Genomic DNA, 16,050 nt, shown 5'->3' with positions numbered 1-16,050 from the left:
ATTGTGTAAAATACTCTCCAAACTGAATCTTTTCAATTATTTTCAGTAAAAAATTCCAATTCAATCGATCAAACGCTTTCTCTGCATCTAAAAATATAAGCACCGCAGGGACCTAGTTGTTCTTTCCCAAATACTCCAATATATTAACTATTTGCCTTACATTACTTTTCATATATCTCCTATTAATAAAACCAGTTTGATCATTATGAATCATTTGTTGCATAACTGGCATCAGCCTATTTGCTGGTATTTTAGTAAAAATCTTATAATCTGTGTTTAAAAGTGATATGGGTCTATAGTTTTTGGGCTGAGTATGATCGGTCTTCCTTTGGGATCAAGGAAATAAATGCTGTTCTCCAGGAAGGAGGCACTTCTCCTCCAGTTTGTATTTTGTTAAATAATTCTTTAAGTGGTTCCACCATTTCTGTCTGCAGACTCTTATAATAAACAGCTGTCAATCCATCTGTCCCAGGGGCTTTTCCCACTTTCAGTTGTTTAATTGCTAAAACAATTTCTTCAGAGGTTATCAATTGATTCAAACCTTCCCTTTGCTCTTCTGAGACTATAGAGATATTCTCCCTCTGTAGATATTTGTCTATATCTGTACCTTGGATCTTATCACTAGTATACAACTTCGTATAAAATTCTAAAAATGCTTTTTTAATCATATTTTGCTGATACACCTCTTTACCCTTATATTCTATTTTCTCTATGGTACATGACTTTTGTTTTTTTCTAAGCAAATATGCCAACCATCTACCTGGTTTGTTAGCATTACAAAAAGTATTATGTTTGGCATATTGCAAATTAGTTGCCGCCTGGTCTGCCATCAACATATTAAATTGCCCTCGCAATAAATTGATTGCTTCTTTTATTTTCTTGTCTGTTGGATTTAATATTAATACTTGCTCTTTATTTTTTATTTCCTCTTCTAGTTCCTTCCATTTTTTTCCTGTCTATGTCTATATTTATTGTTCAAATATATTAAAATACCTCTCATATATGCTTTACTTGCATTCCAAACCATTTCCATAGATGTACCTTTATGCATGTTCATAACAAAAAATTCTTTCATACATTTTTTATGTTCTTTTACATTTTCCTCATATCTAAACAAATTTTCATTCAGCCTCCAGGACTTCCTGGGTCCCTTTTCATGTTCTAATTCCATCCAAACTGGGCTATGATCTGTTAATGTTCTTGGACATATCTTCGTTTTCTTCACCCTGGAAAGGAAGTCATTAGTAATTAATATAAAGTCAATCCTAGAAAATGACTGGTCTATCAGAAAAAAAAGTAAAATCTTTTTCTTCTACATTCCTCTCTCGCCAAATATCTCTCAACTCCATGTCTTCTGTCATATCAAAAAAGGATTTAGGCAATCTGGCATGCCTTTGAGTATTTTGCAAAGATCCTTTTTTGTCCTTTTTAGTATCCAAAACTCCATTCCAATCTCCCATCAATATGTACGATTTGTAGTCCCATTGTATTAATTTAGCATGTAAAATCTTGTAGAAATTTTCTTGTTGTTGATTTGGTGCATATATTCCAATCAAAAGTGTTTTTCCCTTCTATTAAAGTTTCAATTGCAATATATCTTCCTTGCACATCTGCTTCAGTTAATTTAGCTATTAAGCCTTTTTTTAGGTATATAACTATACTGTTTTTCTTTTCTGGGGCAGATGCTACAAAATGTGTCCCCAACCTTGCATTTATTAAATATTTTTGATCTTTCGTTCTAATATGTGTCTCTTGTAAGCAAATAATGTCATTTTTATACTGTTTCAAGTAGTGAAATATTTTCCTCCTCTTTTGCGGTGAGTTTAAACCATTGACATTCCAAGTTAGGAATTTATTTGCCATCTTTGGCAATTTGAAGCTTTTGAAGCATTAGCTGAAGGTCATCTTTCACTTTGATCTTCGGCCTTGCTCCCCCCACCCCCATCACTGCTTCTGTTTTTGTAGTTTCTTGTATTTTTATCTGGGCTTGCTGCACCTTTAATTCCTCTTTACGTTTAGTTGCTGCTTGAGTCTGCCTTTGGTCCTTTGGTTCCTCTGTTTTGCCAAATAGCTCCAGGTGTTGGGCCGAGCTCGTAAGTTGTGATAAATCTTCTTCAGCAATCAAGGCCCCTCCTTGAGCCTGGGCCTGGGCCTGCATAACTTCTTTCTCTCCCTTTCTTGCTCCCTCTGCTTCCTTTCTACTTCTAGTTTCTGGGGAAGATGAACCTCCAGCCTTTAATACGTTGGAGTAAAAATCTCTTGCCTTCCATACTGTATTAAGACGATATCTCTGTCCTGAATAATTCACCACCATTCCAGTTGGAACCTCCCATCTATACTGTATCTGGCGCTTTCTGAGTTCTTCCACCAAAAAGGCATAGTCCTTCCTTGTTCTCAACATTTTGGGGGGGATTTCTTTCAATGTTAAAACCTCCTGCCCTGCCACTTGGAGTTTGTTTTTATAAGAAGCCTGTAGAATTTCATTTCTTATCCTCCTTGTTGTGAAGTAGATTACAATGTCTCTTGGTAAATTTCTCTGTCTGGCCACCCATGAATTTACACGATAAATTTTTGTCAATTTGCCATTCCAGATCTTCCTTTCTTTCCCCAGTTATCTGTACAAAGGCTTCTGCAAAAATCTCTCTCAGGTTCTCTTGGTTATTTTCTTTCAGACCTTTTACTCTTATGGCAAATTCCATCGACCTGTATTGTATCATCATCACCTCTAAATCTGCCCTCTCCATCTGTGCCTGAACCTCCCCCATTTTGTTCTCCAGGTTCACGTTGGATTGATTAATTTCCTCTAGTCTTTCATCTAACCCTTCAATATGGCTTGCCAAACCCTGAAATGCAAAGATAATGTCTTCTCTAATTTCCTTGTTCCGAGCTTGAATTACGTCTTTAATTTCTACCATCTCTTCAGTCACCATGTTCATTTTTTCAGTCACCTCCTTCATTTTTTCCTCAAAGGCAGAGGTAATTTTCCCCTCTAAAGTAAAGGCTTGTAGCTTTAAAGCTTGCTGCAAGGCTTCCAGTGTTAAAACCTGTGGTTCTACTGGGGCTGACAAAGATTGCGGTTTAGATGGTGGGGCAGGAGAGCTCCCAGTACTTTTGGGTACAGCAGTTTTTATTTGCCTGGAAGCCATTTTCCAATTTTCAGTTTCAATTTAAAACTTTTACAACAGCCAGAACAAAGTCCAATAAATCAGCTTAATTTCCAATTAGTTTCCAGTCCTCAGTAAGTTTTGAATTTATCTGCAGTCCAATTTAATTCTTCTTTCTTTTAAAACAAATTTCAATTATTATCAGCAAGGGCTGTCAGCACTGAAGAGTACTTTACAGTTAACTTTCATTACCATGCCCAATTAAGACTCGGCGCCATTTCCTTTCACTTTCTTTCCTTGGCAATCAAGAAGGAAGTATTCAATACACAGGAGTTAAAGTTTAGTACTTGCAATTAGAGTCCCTCCTGGCTTCGCTCTGCCTGCTTTTGTATCCAGTATGTTGCAAGATTGTTGCAGGAGTGGTCGCGGCGTCTTGTTCTGCTTAAAACAGAAACGTCCAGGGTCCAAAGCTTGTGTCAGGCTTCCAGGGAGCTCTCACCCTTCAAGCCCCCAGAATTGTTCCTGGGGCTCTTGGGGAGCTCTACCTAAGCCTGGCTGCTCTCTTTACCCCCTTTTCCCGAGGGGAAAGTTTCCAAGCCACTAGACAGCTGATTTTCGCTGTTCTAGCGGCTTTAACAAGATCCCGGGGCTAGCACTCCAAAAGGAGCAGCCATCGAAGCCTGCGGTGCCATCGCATTTACCTATTTTTAAGAACTACTGAAGACCAGATGCTTTTTCCTCTGTCCAGATACATGAAACCAGGGACCTCACAGAGGGTCTCCTTCCTTTTCCACATGGCTGAATTTCTGAGTGTACAATTAAACCTCTGGAACCTGACAGAGTTCCCCAAGTTCTCTGGGATAGAAGATGCAGAATTTCACATAAAGCTCTCTAGGATGATGCATCTGACAAATTATATTAGGAGCTGTGGTCTCCCTATCTCTTGTGTAACTAGAGAACAGCCCAGAAATGATCAAGGTGGTATATAAATAAATAAGCAAATATTGCTTCACCATGAATCTGGAATATTGAATGTCAACTGCATAAGAAAGAGAGAGATGAGAGCCTTGGACTGCACATTAGACAAACAATCTATTGGGAAACTTGTGTTAAAGCAACACATTTGCTGTTCAGTCAGAATTAAAGATATAATACGGCCCTTTATTGGAACGAAACGCTCACTTGACACCTGCACATCTGGATCTGATTGTCCCAAAGTTGTTTTTTTCAAGAGGCAACTGGACTTTCTGGTTTTTCTTTGAGGACCTTTTGCTTCTCATTCAGAGCTGAAGAACCTGGACGACTGAGAATCTCCATAGACATGTGGGTCTGATGGCAATAAGTTGTGATACAGAAATATGTTTTTTTATTCTTATTCTTTTTTATTTAATTTGTTTCTTGTGCTCCATTTTTATATACAGTGTTGTTAACACTGTGCTTAATAGTCTGTTTCTTGATATGGCATAACTGCTAATCAACAATAATCTACTTAATTTATTCATCAATACCAAGTTGAATTTATTAAAAAATAAAGTTTTGGACTTTATCTGACCCCCAGTATAACACAGCTTTCTTCATTGCTTTTTCAGATTAGTCGTAAAATTGTTTCAGAGGCTCTGAGTGATAAAAGGAAATTCCCCTTTTTCCACCGGATGAATCTCAAAGAAGGATTCCAGTACCCAGCAATTGTCCACCTGCTCCTCCATTTCAGATGGACCCTGATTGGCCTCTTTGCTTCAAACACAGAGAAGGGAGAGAATTTCATGAGGACTTTCGCTCCTATGCTTGTCAGGAGTGGAATTTGTGTTGTTATATCACAACTGTTCTCAACAACTGGTTATACAGAATATCTCAGGGATTCCCTCTCTAAGTGGAGACAAGTCAACGTTTTTGTTCACTTCATACAAAATGTTCCCATTAAGGACAGAATCCTTCCTTTCCATTTAACACTTATGCGTCTCCCAGGACCCATTGAAGGGAAAGTCTGGATCTATACAGCTTTGGGAAGATTAACATTGGAAAAGCATAGACTTTACAAATACATCCATAGTATTTGGATCTTTGGTTATCTGTTAAAAGAAAGGCCAATGGATGAAGCCTTTGAATCCAATTTCTTTGTGGAAGAAAAGTTTCAAGATTATTATTTTTTCTGTTCTCTTTCAAAGAACGTCTTTTCTGTCAAAGGCCGCAGAAGATGCACCCAGAAAGCCCCACTGGACACCCAGTGGAAATGGGACAGAAGAGAGATCCCAAATGATTACATTTTCTACAGTATGATTCAGACTCTGGTCCAGGCCTTGAACGCTGCCTATTCCTCCAGATGGAGGAGGGGAAGGAAGGAGGGTGAAGGGAGGTTGGGGGCTCCAAGGCTACAGCCGTGGCAGGTATGGGAGTTCCGATATTGTGGGATATGAAGAATTGCTTCTAAAATAATGTTTCATTACAGCTTCCACTTCTGCGTAATAAATAAAGAAAATAAAGAACTAGAATATTAAGGATTTTTTTGAAAAACTAGTTAAAATGGTATTGTTCTTAGAGTGAACAAAGTGGTTCGGAAAAGTCTAGAAAGAAAAGGGGGGAGGGATTTCTGAGCAAGAGCTTAATGGACACATTTCAAAATATAACCGATTTACGCAAAAGAGCAATGGAAAGTTACTGATGCAGAATCACACCAGGCCATGGAGACAGGGGGTTGCTGGGGAAAATAAGGCCAGGAGTTGAAAAGGAGCTCCGCATAGGCCGAGAGCTTGCTAGTCCTTCAGCCAATGGGGAAGCAGGACAGTGTTGAGTGACGGGAGGAAGGGCATAAAATCTCTTGCATTCTTTGATCCGGGTGGATTTGAATAGAAAAGAATTTTTTTATTGGCCAAGTGTGATTGGACACACAAGGAATTTGTCTTGGTGCATAGGCTCTCAGTGTACATAAAAGGAAAAGATACGTTCATCAAGAATCATAAGGTCAAACACTTAATGACTATAATTATAACCCTATGACTATCATTAAGTGTTGTGATATGGCAGAATCTAGAATTTTGAAGGTCTCTACTGTGGATTCTGTGTTGTCTAGTATTGTGAGAGGTGGAAGTATGGGAGGGTTTCTCCTAAAGTCTACCTCCATTTCTACGGTTTTGAGTGTGTTCAGTTCCAGATTGTTCCAGTCGCACCACGAGGCTAGTTGTTCAACCTCCCGTCTGTATGCAGATTCATCATTGTCTCGAATGAGGCCGATCACTGTTGTGTCACCTGCGAACTTCAGTAGTTTAACAGATGGATCCTTAGAGATGCAGTCATTGGTATACGGAGAGAAGAGAAGTGGGGAGAGCCTTGGGGATGGGGGGGCTGTGCTAATTTTTTTTAAAAAAATTGATTTATATGCCGCCTTCTCCGGAGACTCAGGGCGGCTTACAATGCGTTAAGCAATAGCCTTCATACTTTTGTATATATTTATAGAAAGTCAGCTTATTGCCCCCACAAACCGGCTTTATTGCTGCTTTCCTATTTCTAACAATATGGATCCATCAATCTTAGATCCTTCAGAGAAGGAGCCCAAAGGAGAAGGAGGGAACCTTCTCAACCACATTGGGCTTCAGAAGATCAACGGTTGGGCCAATCTGATTGCTGGAGACATCATCTTCTAAGCACCAGGCCCCACGACAGATAGAGTTTGATTCTAAACGCAGTTAATTTTTTATTTTTTTTTAAATTTGATTTATATGCCGCCCTTCTCCGGAGACTCAGGGCGGCTTACAATGCATTAAGCAATAGCCTTCATACTTTTGTATATTTATACAAAGTCAGCTTATTGCCCCCACAAACTGGGTCCTCATTTCACCTACCTTAGAAAGGATGGAAGGCTGAGTCAACCTTGGGCCTGGTGAGATTCGAACTTACAGTAATTGCAGACAGCTGGTGTTAATCACAATGCTTTTAGTCTGCTGAGCCACCAGGCCCCTGAATTTTAAAAGGGTGTATGCATTTTTAAATACACTCATGTCTTTATGGGCTTGTGATTAGCATAGTTGAATTTTACCTTTATAACTTTGAAGGACACTTTGAGACCATCTAGCCCAACCCCTCCTCGCTGCAGGAGTCCCAGTCCCAGCTTCTCTGACTGACGGCTGCTCAGTCTTTGCCTCCTCAGTGAAGGGGAGGCTGAACTTCTCCGCTTTGAGGGCTCAGCTCTGAAATGGCTCCTCTTTTCAGGGTCTTTTTCCTCTCCTTCAGCCAGAATCTCCTCCCTTCTGACTGAGCTCATTTCCCCATTTCCCCTCCTCCCTCTGGAACAACATGGAGGAGATCTGGAGTTTCTGGGCAACTTCTTCCAGTTATTGGAAGAGGCAGGATGGGATTTACGACCACAGTTGAGCTCAGCATTTCTGTTGCTAAGCAAGACGGTCGTTAAGTAAGTTTTGCCCTATTTTATGACTTTCTTGCCTTTTCTTCTTAAGTGAATCATCGCAGTTGTTAACATGGTTGTTAAGTGAATCTGGCTTCCCTATTGATTTTGCTTGTCAGAACTCGCAAAAGGAGATCAGGAGACCCTAAAATGCTGTAACCATCATAAGTGGATGCCAAGTAATCAGATGTTGATCACCTGGAGACCCTGGGGATGCTGCCATGATCCTGGGAAAATGATCAGTGCCGTTGTAATTTTGAAATGGTCACTAAATGAACCATTTTTCGTAATCAACCTGATGTTTTCCAGGCGTTTATAAATAATTTTTTTCCTATGATTCATTTTATTTATCATCTGCTCTAGAATGTCCCCTATAATTTACCAATTGCATCAATTATATTTTGTTAATATATATTTTGCCAATATAGGGTTGAGCAATTTGCTGAACTTTTGTTTTATTTATGAAGGGAGTAACGCCTATTTTTCTAAATGTATATTTTGATGTTAGGCAGCTGTAGAAAAAAGATTCAAATGTGTAAACGCTAAATGGGATTTTTTTTAAAAAAGCTTTCAGATGTTAAACTTCCTGGATGTTCCCCTTCTAGTTCCATCCTTTCCTGCAGAAGAATGAGTATTGTAATATTTCCATTATAAAACTCTACTTGGATCAAAATGGAGATGTAGAAGCAGATCTGTCAATCCTGAGCCATTTGATTCGCCCCATGGAGGATCCCATCGAACTTCGAATGGGGACTTTGGAAAGACAGAGACTTACTATCTTCCAAGATGCTCTTTCACAGCTAAAGTTCCTCAACAAGGTGGGAGAAATTTTGGTGTGATTCCTCTTTTTTCCAAAGATTTATGACCCATTTCATGTGGACTAAGCCTAGTTTCCAGGGTCCATGACCTTCACTGGGAATTGAACATGGGGAGTAGAAACCTTATAGTTTTCTTTCTATAGACACTTGGGAGCCTTCAGTACTATTGGCCAAGCTGTTCTTCAGCTGCTGTAATACTGAAGACTCTTTGTAGCTGGTTCAGCCATGTCCAACCTGGGATGAGAAACCCTCAAGTGCTGGAGGTTGTGTTGTTAAGAGCCTCAGGTTCGCTTGTTCCTTGTCCTGAAAGAGCAAAGCAGAAGGGGATTCTGTTGAAGAGACCCTGAATTGAGGTTTGGACTGAATGAGATGAAATTGGATCATGGCTGGATGGAGCTCCTGGGGGTCCCATTGGGAGAGAAGCTTCCTCGTGTCCTGCTTAGGGAAAGGCCATTGGGAAATGGTTCCCTCAAAGGGAAGGTCCATGGTCTGTGATGTTTTTAAGTAGTCCAGACCTGGTCAAAGGTAGCCATATCTGTCTTTCACCCAACTGGTGGGGAGCAATTGGCCTTCTGCCCCTAGGAAGGAGGTCCAAGGCTTTCAGTTCACGTAAAATGACAGTGACCAGTGAGAGAATCCCTTGTCCCAGAAACCTGAAACACAACTTTAGTTCAAGAAAAGGTCTTCCCGATAACTAGATGGCTAACTAGATGGACCTTAGAAATATCTCCTTCTGACCCAGGACTCACACTCATGTCCCCTCTGTTGCAGCCAAAGATTGGCGACTCAGTCTTTTTCAGGGACACCTTCTCATGATCTCCCCTCAATCTCACTACAGTTCTAGAAACTGTGCAGAAACCTTCAGTCTTAATAAAGGAGAATATTGGTAGCTCAGGGTTGACATGAGGGCTCCTTGATATTCTCTGAGCTTGCTTGTTTTCTTCCAGGCGTTTCATTACCCAACTAGGTAACGTCATCAGCTATAATTTATGGGGAATTTTTGCTTTGTCTCTTAATGGGGAGACTGTTTTGAACTAGTGTCAAAGGGGAGCAGCTTTGCAAGGCTTTCTGTAGTCCAGAAGAAACCTTTCCAGACCCTACTGGTCAGAAGTTTCCTTTTTAATAACGTTTTACTCTACTTAAATAACTCTTTATTAAATAAAATAATTTAATAAATCTTTGACAATGACTGTATTTAAAAATTTAATATGATCATCATCACCATGGATAGATAGATGAAGAGTGGAGGAATGCCTTTTAATACAGTCATGAGGGGGAACCTTTACATTTGTCACAATGCTTAAATCTTTTCTCAATTCCATCCTTCCAGAATTTATTAAGTCGAAAAGTCCTTTATTATTCCAATGTGTTGTGCCAGAAGCAAAAGGGAGGAACTAAAGGAAGAACCTTCCAGGGTCACATCTCCTACACCTGTTTGGAAGGAGTCAGAGATTTCATATTTACCTCAGTGAAGCCCAGAATCTACTTGTCTAATGTCCATTTCTCCCCCCATTTTCCATGGACGGAGAGTCCTAACACATTTTCTTTGGCATTCCTTTTCTTCTGCTTAGTCCCTGCCTCAGTCCAAATGTGTGGAAAGTTGCCATCCTGGATTTGTCATGAGGACTCGAGAAGGAGAGCCAGTTTGCTGCTATGACTGCGTTCCTTGTCCGGAGGGGACCTTCTCCACTCAGGAAGGTGGGTGACATCAGAGGAAAGGAAAGCCTGGTGGAAATGGATTTATCTGCAGCATTTCGATGAAAGTGCAAATTAAAACATGCATTGAAGCTCAACTCTTTTTTTGTTTATTCAAAATGCACTAGAAATCCTCCAATTTCATATTCCTTAGCTATAAAGATATTATAAAATTATATTATCTTTTTTTTTCCTGTGGAATGGTTAAGCAACACATCTTGGAAAATATTCCTGGAAGAAGGCATTGTCCAAAAAAGATATTTCTTGAAATGTAAAAAAAACAGAATATTAAAGACATATTGCTTTTTGGCTTTCTCAGATACAGAAAAATGCACCAAGTGTCCAGATGATAAGTATCCAAATAAGAAAAGAGTCCAATGTATCCCCAAGGTTATAACTTTCCTGTCTTATGAAGAAGATCTCGGCATCATCCTGGTCTCTTTTGACCTATTCTTGTTTCTAACAACAAGCCTTGTTTTAATCATCTTCATGAAATACAGAGAAACTCCCCTTGTCAAAGCCAACAACCGGGACCTCTCCTACATCCTCCTGGTCTCCCTCCTGCTTTGCTTCTTGTCTCCTTCACTCTTCATTGGTCAACCAAGGAAAGCCACCTGCCTTCTCCGACAAACGGTTTTCAGCCTCATCTTCTCAGTTGCTGTTTCTTCTCTCTTGGCCAAAACCATCACAGTGGTGCTGGCCTTCCTGGCCACAAAACCAGGAAACCAAGTGAAGAGATGGTTGGGGAAGAGCTTGGCCAACTCCATCATCATTTCTTCTTCTGCTGTCCAAATTATCATCTGCTCTATCTGGCTGGGAGTTTCTGCCCCCTTCCCTGACTCTGACCTCCGCTCCCAGCCTGGAGAGATCATCCTGCAATGCAACGAAGGGGCCGTTGTCATGTTCTACGTCACCCTCAGCTACATGGGCTTCCTAGCTGCCATCTGCTTCACGGTGGCTTTCCTGGCCAGGAACCTGCCTGGGGCCTTCAACGAAGCCAAGCTGATCACCTTCAGCATGCTGGTCTTCTGCAGTGTCTGGGTGACTTTTGTGCCCACCTACCTGAGCACCAAAGGGAAATCCATGGTGGCTGTGCAGGTCTTCTCTATCCTGGCCTCCAGTGCTGGTCTGCTGGTCTGCATCTTCATCCCCAAGTGCTACATTATCCTTCTGAGGCCAGACCTCAACACAAAGGAGCATCTTACATCCAGAACAAATGTAAAAACATGAGATATAACACCCTAATATTTAAAGGGATTGTAAAATGTTCTTTCATTTGAAAGTACACATCATTTCCTCTTAAATAGTATTCAGGAGTCAAAAAAAATATATCTACATGTTTCCAAATGAGAAATGACTGTAATTCTTGTATCTTCTTAGCTCAATAAATTTTGCTAAAGAGAACTGTGTAGAAGTCATTTAGAGAAATTTGCTGTGCAGCAACAGCTACTGAATATGACACCTTATAAAAAATAATTCCGGCACTTCTTCCTACAGCTAAAAGTGTGTGTATGAGAGACTGAGGAGGAAAAGAGGCAAGGAGGAAGCTGTGGGAACCAGCCTGGTTGCCTGATCCTCTCCGTGAAAATGCCGGAATGATGTGAAATGCCATGTTTTACTGGCTCTCAGCTGAAAAGGGAAATCTTCATCTCTCTTATATAATTCTTTCTTGATTTCCTCATAAAAACCTCCTTTACAGGGACTTCCGGTTGGCACCGCAGGCTCCGTGGACAGTCATTTATGACCGCCAGCCCTGCGTCTCCATAAAAGCCGCTTTGACAGGGCAAATCGGCTGTCTAGCGGCTGAAAAACTCTCCTTCAGGAAAAGAAGGAGAGGAGAGCCAGTGGGCACGAGTAGAGCTCCCTGAAAGCCCTCTGGAACATTTCCAGAGGCTTGGAGGTTGAGAGCTCCTCAGCCAGCCTGCCAAGAAGCTCCAGAGCCAGGACGACTCTGCAAAAGCAGAGCGAGAAGCCGCGATCTGATCCTGCTTTTAAAAGTGAGTTTGACTGACTTCAAGCGCAGGCTGAGCAGAAAACAGGAGAACAAGCCTTAAAAGTACAGAGCTTAACTCTGAAGTTACTTTGTTTCAAATTGAATCTTAAGCTGGAGGCGGAAGATGGCGTCTTTGTTTTGGTTTTGAAAGTGAAAGCCAGAAACGAAAGTGCTTGAGAACTTTGCTCTGGGAGAGTGGATTAGCTGCCTATTAACTGCTGGGAACTGAGAATTTGTGGAAGAAAGAGACTTTGCCTGGCAAATTAGAGACTATAAATTATAAACATCTTTAAAGACTTTGTGGCTTTTAAAGAAAAGAGGGGGGTGAAAGGGAAAAAAAAAGGCTTCTAGACAAGTGAAACCAGGAGTTGTTAAAGGAGGGGGAGGTTCTCCTGTTGTGTCAGTGGTGACACAGAAAGCACAATTTCCGGCTGATTCACAGAGCCAGACCCAGAGTCAAGATGCAGCACTTAATGATTTTAAGGAAGTTATGAAAGAAGCCATGAATAATCAAGCAATAGCAATGAGTGAAGCAATGAATAATTTAGCACTACTTGTTGAAGGGAAATTTAAGAAAATTGAGGAGGATATAAGCTCGATCAAGGAAGCAGTTGCAGATGAACACAATAAAATAAGAGAGGATATTGTTTTTGCTGTATCAGGACTCTCCAACCTTTTTATTCAGCTTGATGGGAAAGTTGAAGAAATTAATGAAGCGAACTTAAATTTGGAAAGCAAAATGGGTGATGTCATGACCAGAACAGAGAAAGTGGATGATGAATTGGTAATGTTACAATAAAGATCTATGGAGTTTGGACTGAGAGGCCTGAAGGAAAATAGCAAAGAAAATTTAAAAGACATTTGTGCTGATGCTGTGGTGGAGATAATTAAAGAAAGACCAGAAGATGTGGCAATTCAAATTGATAAAATTTACAGGGTTAATTCCTGGTTGGCAAAACAAAGACAGCTGCTAAGAGATGTGGTGATTTATTTTAAAAGTAGGAGGATCAGAAATGAAATTCTACAAGCTTCTTACAAGAATAACATTCAGGTGGCTGGGCAAGAGGTGGTGGTTTTGAAAGAGATTCCTCCAAAGATGTTGAGAAATAGAAAAGACTTTGACTTTCTGGTAAATGAGTTGAGAAATCAACAAGTGGCATACAGATGGGACGTTCCAACTGGTCTAATAGTGACTTATAATGGAGAAAGATACCGGTTAAACACAGTCTGGAAGGCAAAAGATTTCTATGTAAATGTTTTAAAAGCTGGATACCCACCCTCACTGGGGGGGGGGAGGAAGAAAACGGAGATGTTATAACAAGAAAAAGATGGAAAACAGATACAAACCTATGCTGAAGTTGCAGCTGGAGGAATTATCATGGAAGAAGATTTGGATCTTGGGGGTTTACCCCCAACTTTGGAACCACCTAAGAAGGGAGACCCGAAAGCACAACACTGACCCGATCAATTTATAAATTGCAACAACAATCAAAAAAGCAACAATCTTAAGATTTATCTCTAGAAGTCCAAAAAACAGAAGCGGGGGGGGGGGCTAGGCCGAAGAGTAAGGTGGAGGAGGAGCTTCAGCTGATACTCATACGGCTTCGAAAGGCTAAAGATGGCAACTAAATTCCTATCTTGGAATGTCAATGGCCTAAATTCACCACAAAAAAGAAAGAAAGTATTTCACTACTTGAAACAATTTAACAATGATGTTATTTGCTTGCAAGAAACACATATTAGATTATCAGACCAAAAATATTTGATAAATTCAAGATTAGGTACAAATTTTGTGGCATCAGCACCAGAGAAGAAAAATGGACTAGTTATATATGTAAGAACAGGACTATCAGCTAATTTAATTGAGGCAGATGATCAAGGAAGATATATTGCAATTGAATTATTAACACAGACTGGAAAAATGCTTTTTATTGGAATATATGCCCCTAATCAGCAACAAGACAAGTTTTATAAATTTTTACATACTAAAATAATACAATGGGACTATAAATCTTTTATTTTAATGGGTGACTAGAATGGAGTAATTGACACGCAGAAAGATAAAAAGAGCTTATCAAAGACTTCAGCACGTGCAAAATTACCTAAATCTTTTTTTGATATGATGGATAGAATTGAGAGCTATCTGGAGAGAACGTAACCTGGAGGAAAAAGATTTTACTTTTTTTTCTGATAGCCACCAATCCTTCTCCAGGATTGATTTTATACTAATCACAAATGATTTTATTTCCAGGGTGAAGAAGACAAAGATATGTCCAAGAACCTTAACTGATCATAGTCCGGTTTGGGTTGAATTTGAACAGGAGAGGGGGGAAAGGAGGTCTTGGAGGTTAAATGAAAACTTATTTAGATATGAAGAAAATGTAAAGGAGCTTAAAAAACAAATGAAAGAATTTTTTGTTATTAATATGAATAAGGGTACTCCTATGGAAATGGTCTGGGATGCTAGCAAGGCATACATGAGGGGTATCTTAATACATATGAACAATAAATATAGATTAAAACAACAAAAGAAGCGTAAAGAGATAGAGGAAGAAATAAAAAAGAAAGAACAATTACTTATTTCTAATCCAGGAGATAAGAAAGTAAAAGAAACAATAAATATACTAAGAGGGCAATTTAATATGTTAATGGCTGATCAGGTGGCAACTAGTTTACAATATGCTAAACATAATACATTTTGTAATTCCAATAAACCAGGTAGGTGGTTGGCCTACATGTTGACAAAAAAACAGAAATCACGAGTCATTAGTAAGATAGAATATAGAGGTAAGGAAGTTTACCAACAGAATATGATTAAAAAGGCTTTTTTGGAATTTTATACAAAGTTATATGCTAGGGACTCAATACAAGGTATAGATATAGATAGATATTTAAAGGAAGGGAATATTTTGGAATTAACATTGGAACAGAAGGAAGGATTGAATCAACCAATAACTTCTGAGGAGATTGTTGCGGCAATTAAGCAATTAAAAACAGGGAAAGTTCCAGGAACGGATGGACTAACAGCTGTTTATTATAAGAACTTACAGCTTGAAATGGTAGAGCCGCTTAGAGCTCTACTTTGTAAAATTCAATCAGGGGGAGGAGTTCCACCCTCTTGGAGAACAGCTTTTGTTTCATTGATTCCGAAGGAAGATCAAAACTGTATCAAACCTGAAAATTTTAGGCCAATTTCACTTTTGAACATGGATTATAAAATTTTTGCTAAGATATTAGCGAATAGATTAATGTCAGTTATGCAACAAGTTATTCACAATGATCAATCAGGTTTTATAAAAGGGAGGCAGATGAGATATAATGTTAGGCAAATTATAAAGTTATTGGAATATTTGGAAAAAAATAACCAGGTCCCTGCAGCGTTCATATTCTTGGATGCAGAGAAAGCATTTGATTGATTGAATTGGCAATTCCTGTTTAAGATAATAGAAAAAATGCACTTTGGGGAGTATTTCATACATTCAGTTAGAGCAATATATCAGGAACAAACAGCACAAATAATTATTAATGGAGGTTTAACAGATGTGTTTAAAATTGAGAAAGGTACGAGGCAGGGTTGTCCCTTGTCTCCCTTGTTGTTTATTTTAACTTTAGAAGTTTTGTTAAATAAGTTACGTGATTCTGACAAAATAAAAGGAATTGTAATTAGACAGCAGGATTATAGACTAAGAGCATTTGCAGATGACCTGGTTCTTACTTTATCTCAACCTATAGAAGCGGCTCCCTATATGCCGGACATAGTAGCTCAATATGGCAAAGTATCTGGATTTAAAGTAAATCTACACAAGACAAAGATGATAACTAAAAATATGACCATAACTCAAAGAGAAGATTTAGGGAGAATAACGGGGTTTGAAGTAGTTAAAAAGGTTAAGTATCTAGGAATATATATTGCGGCCTCAAATACGAAATTGTTTAAAAATAATTATGAAATTCTTTGGCAAAAAGTACAGAAAGAAATGGAAAAATGGAAAAAGTTACAACTATCACTACTGGGAAGGATAGCAGTAATAAAAATGAATGTAC

General features: G+C 39.3%; 1 long non-coding RNA gene and 1 pseudogene across 1 annotated transcript in view; one reads left to right on the top strand and one right to left on the bottom strand.

Moving 5' to 3' along the window:
* Window positions 1-16,050, top strand: part of LOC148112027 (uncharacterized) — a 449,893-nt gene that overhangs the window by 263,196 nt on the left and 170,647 nt on the right. The gene's annotated exons all lie outside the window — the stretch shown is intronic.
* LOC148112030 (uncharacterized) lies at window positions 1,361-2,960 on the bottom strand (annotated as a pseudogene).

The sequence above is a fragment of the Pantherophis guttatus genome, chromosome 15 (genome assembly GCF_059756535.1).
Source record: "Pantherophis guttatus breed Tessera chromosome 15, ASM5975653v1, whole genome shotgun sequence".
NCBI classification, from domain to species: Eukaryota; Metazoa; Chordata; class Lepidosauria; order Squamata; family Colubridae; genus Pantherophis; species Pantherophis guttatus.
Note: the sequence above shows the minus strand (reverse complement) of the source record. Positions and strands in the feature narration are given on the sequence as shown.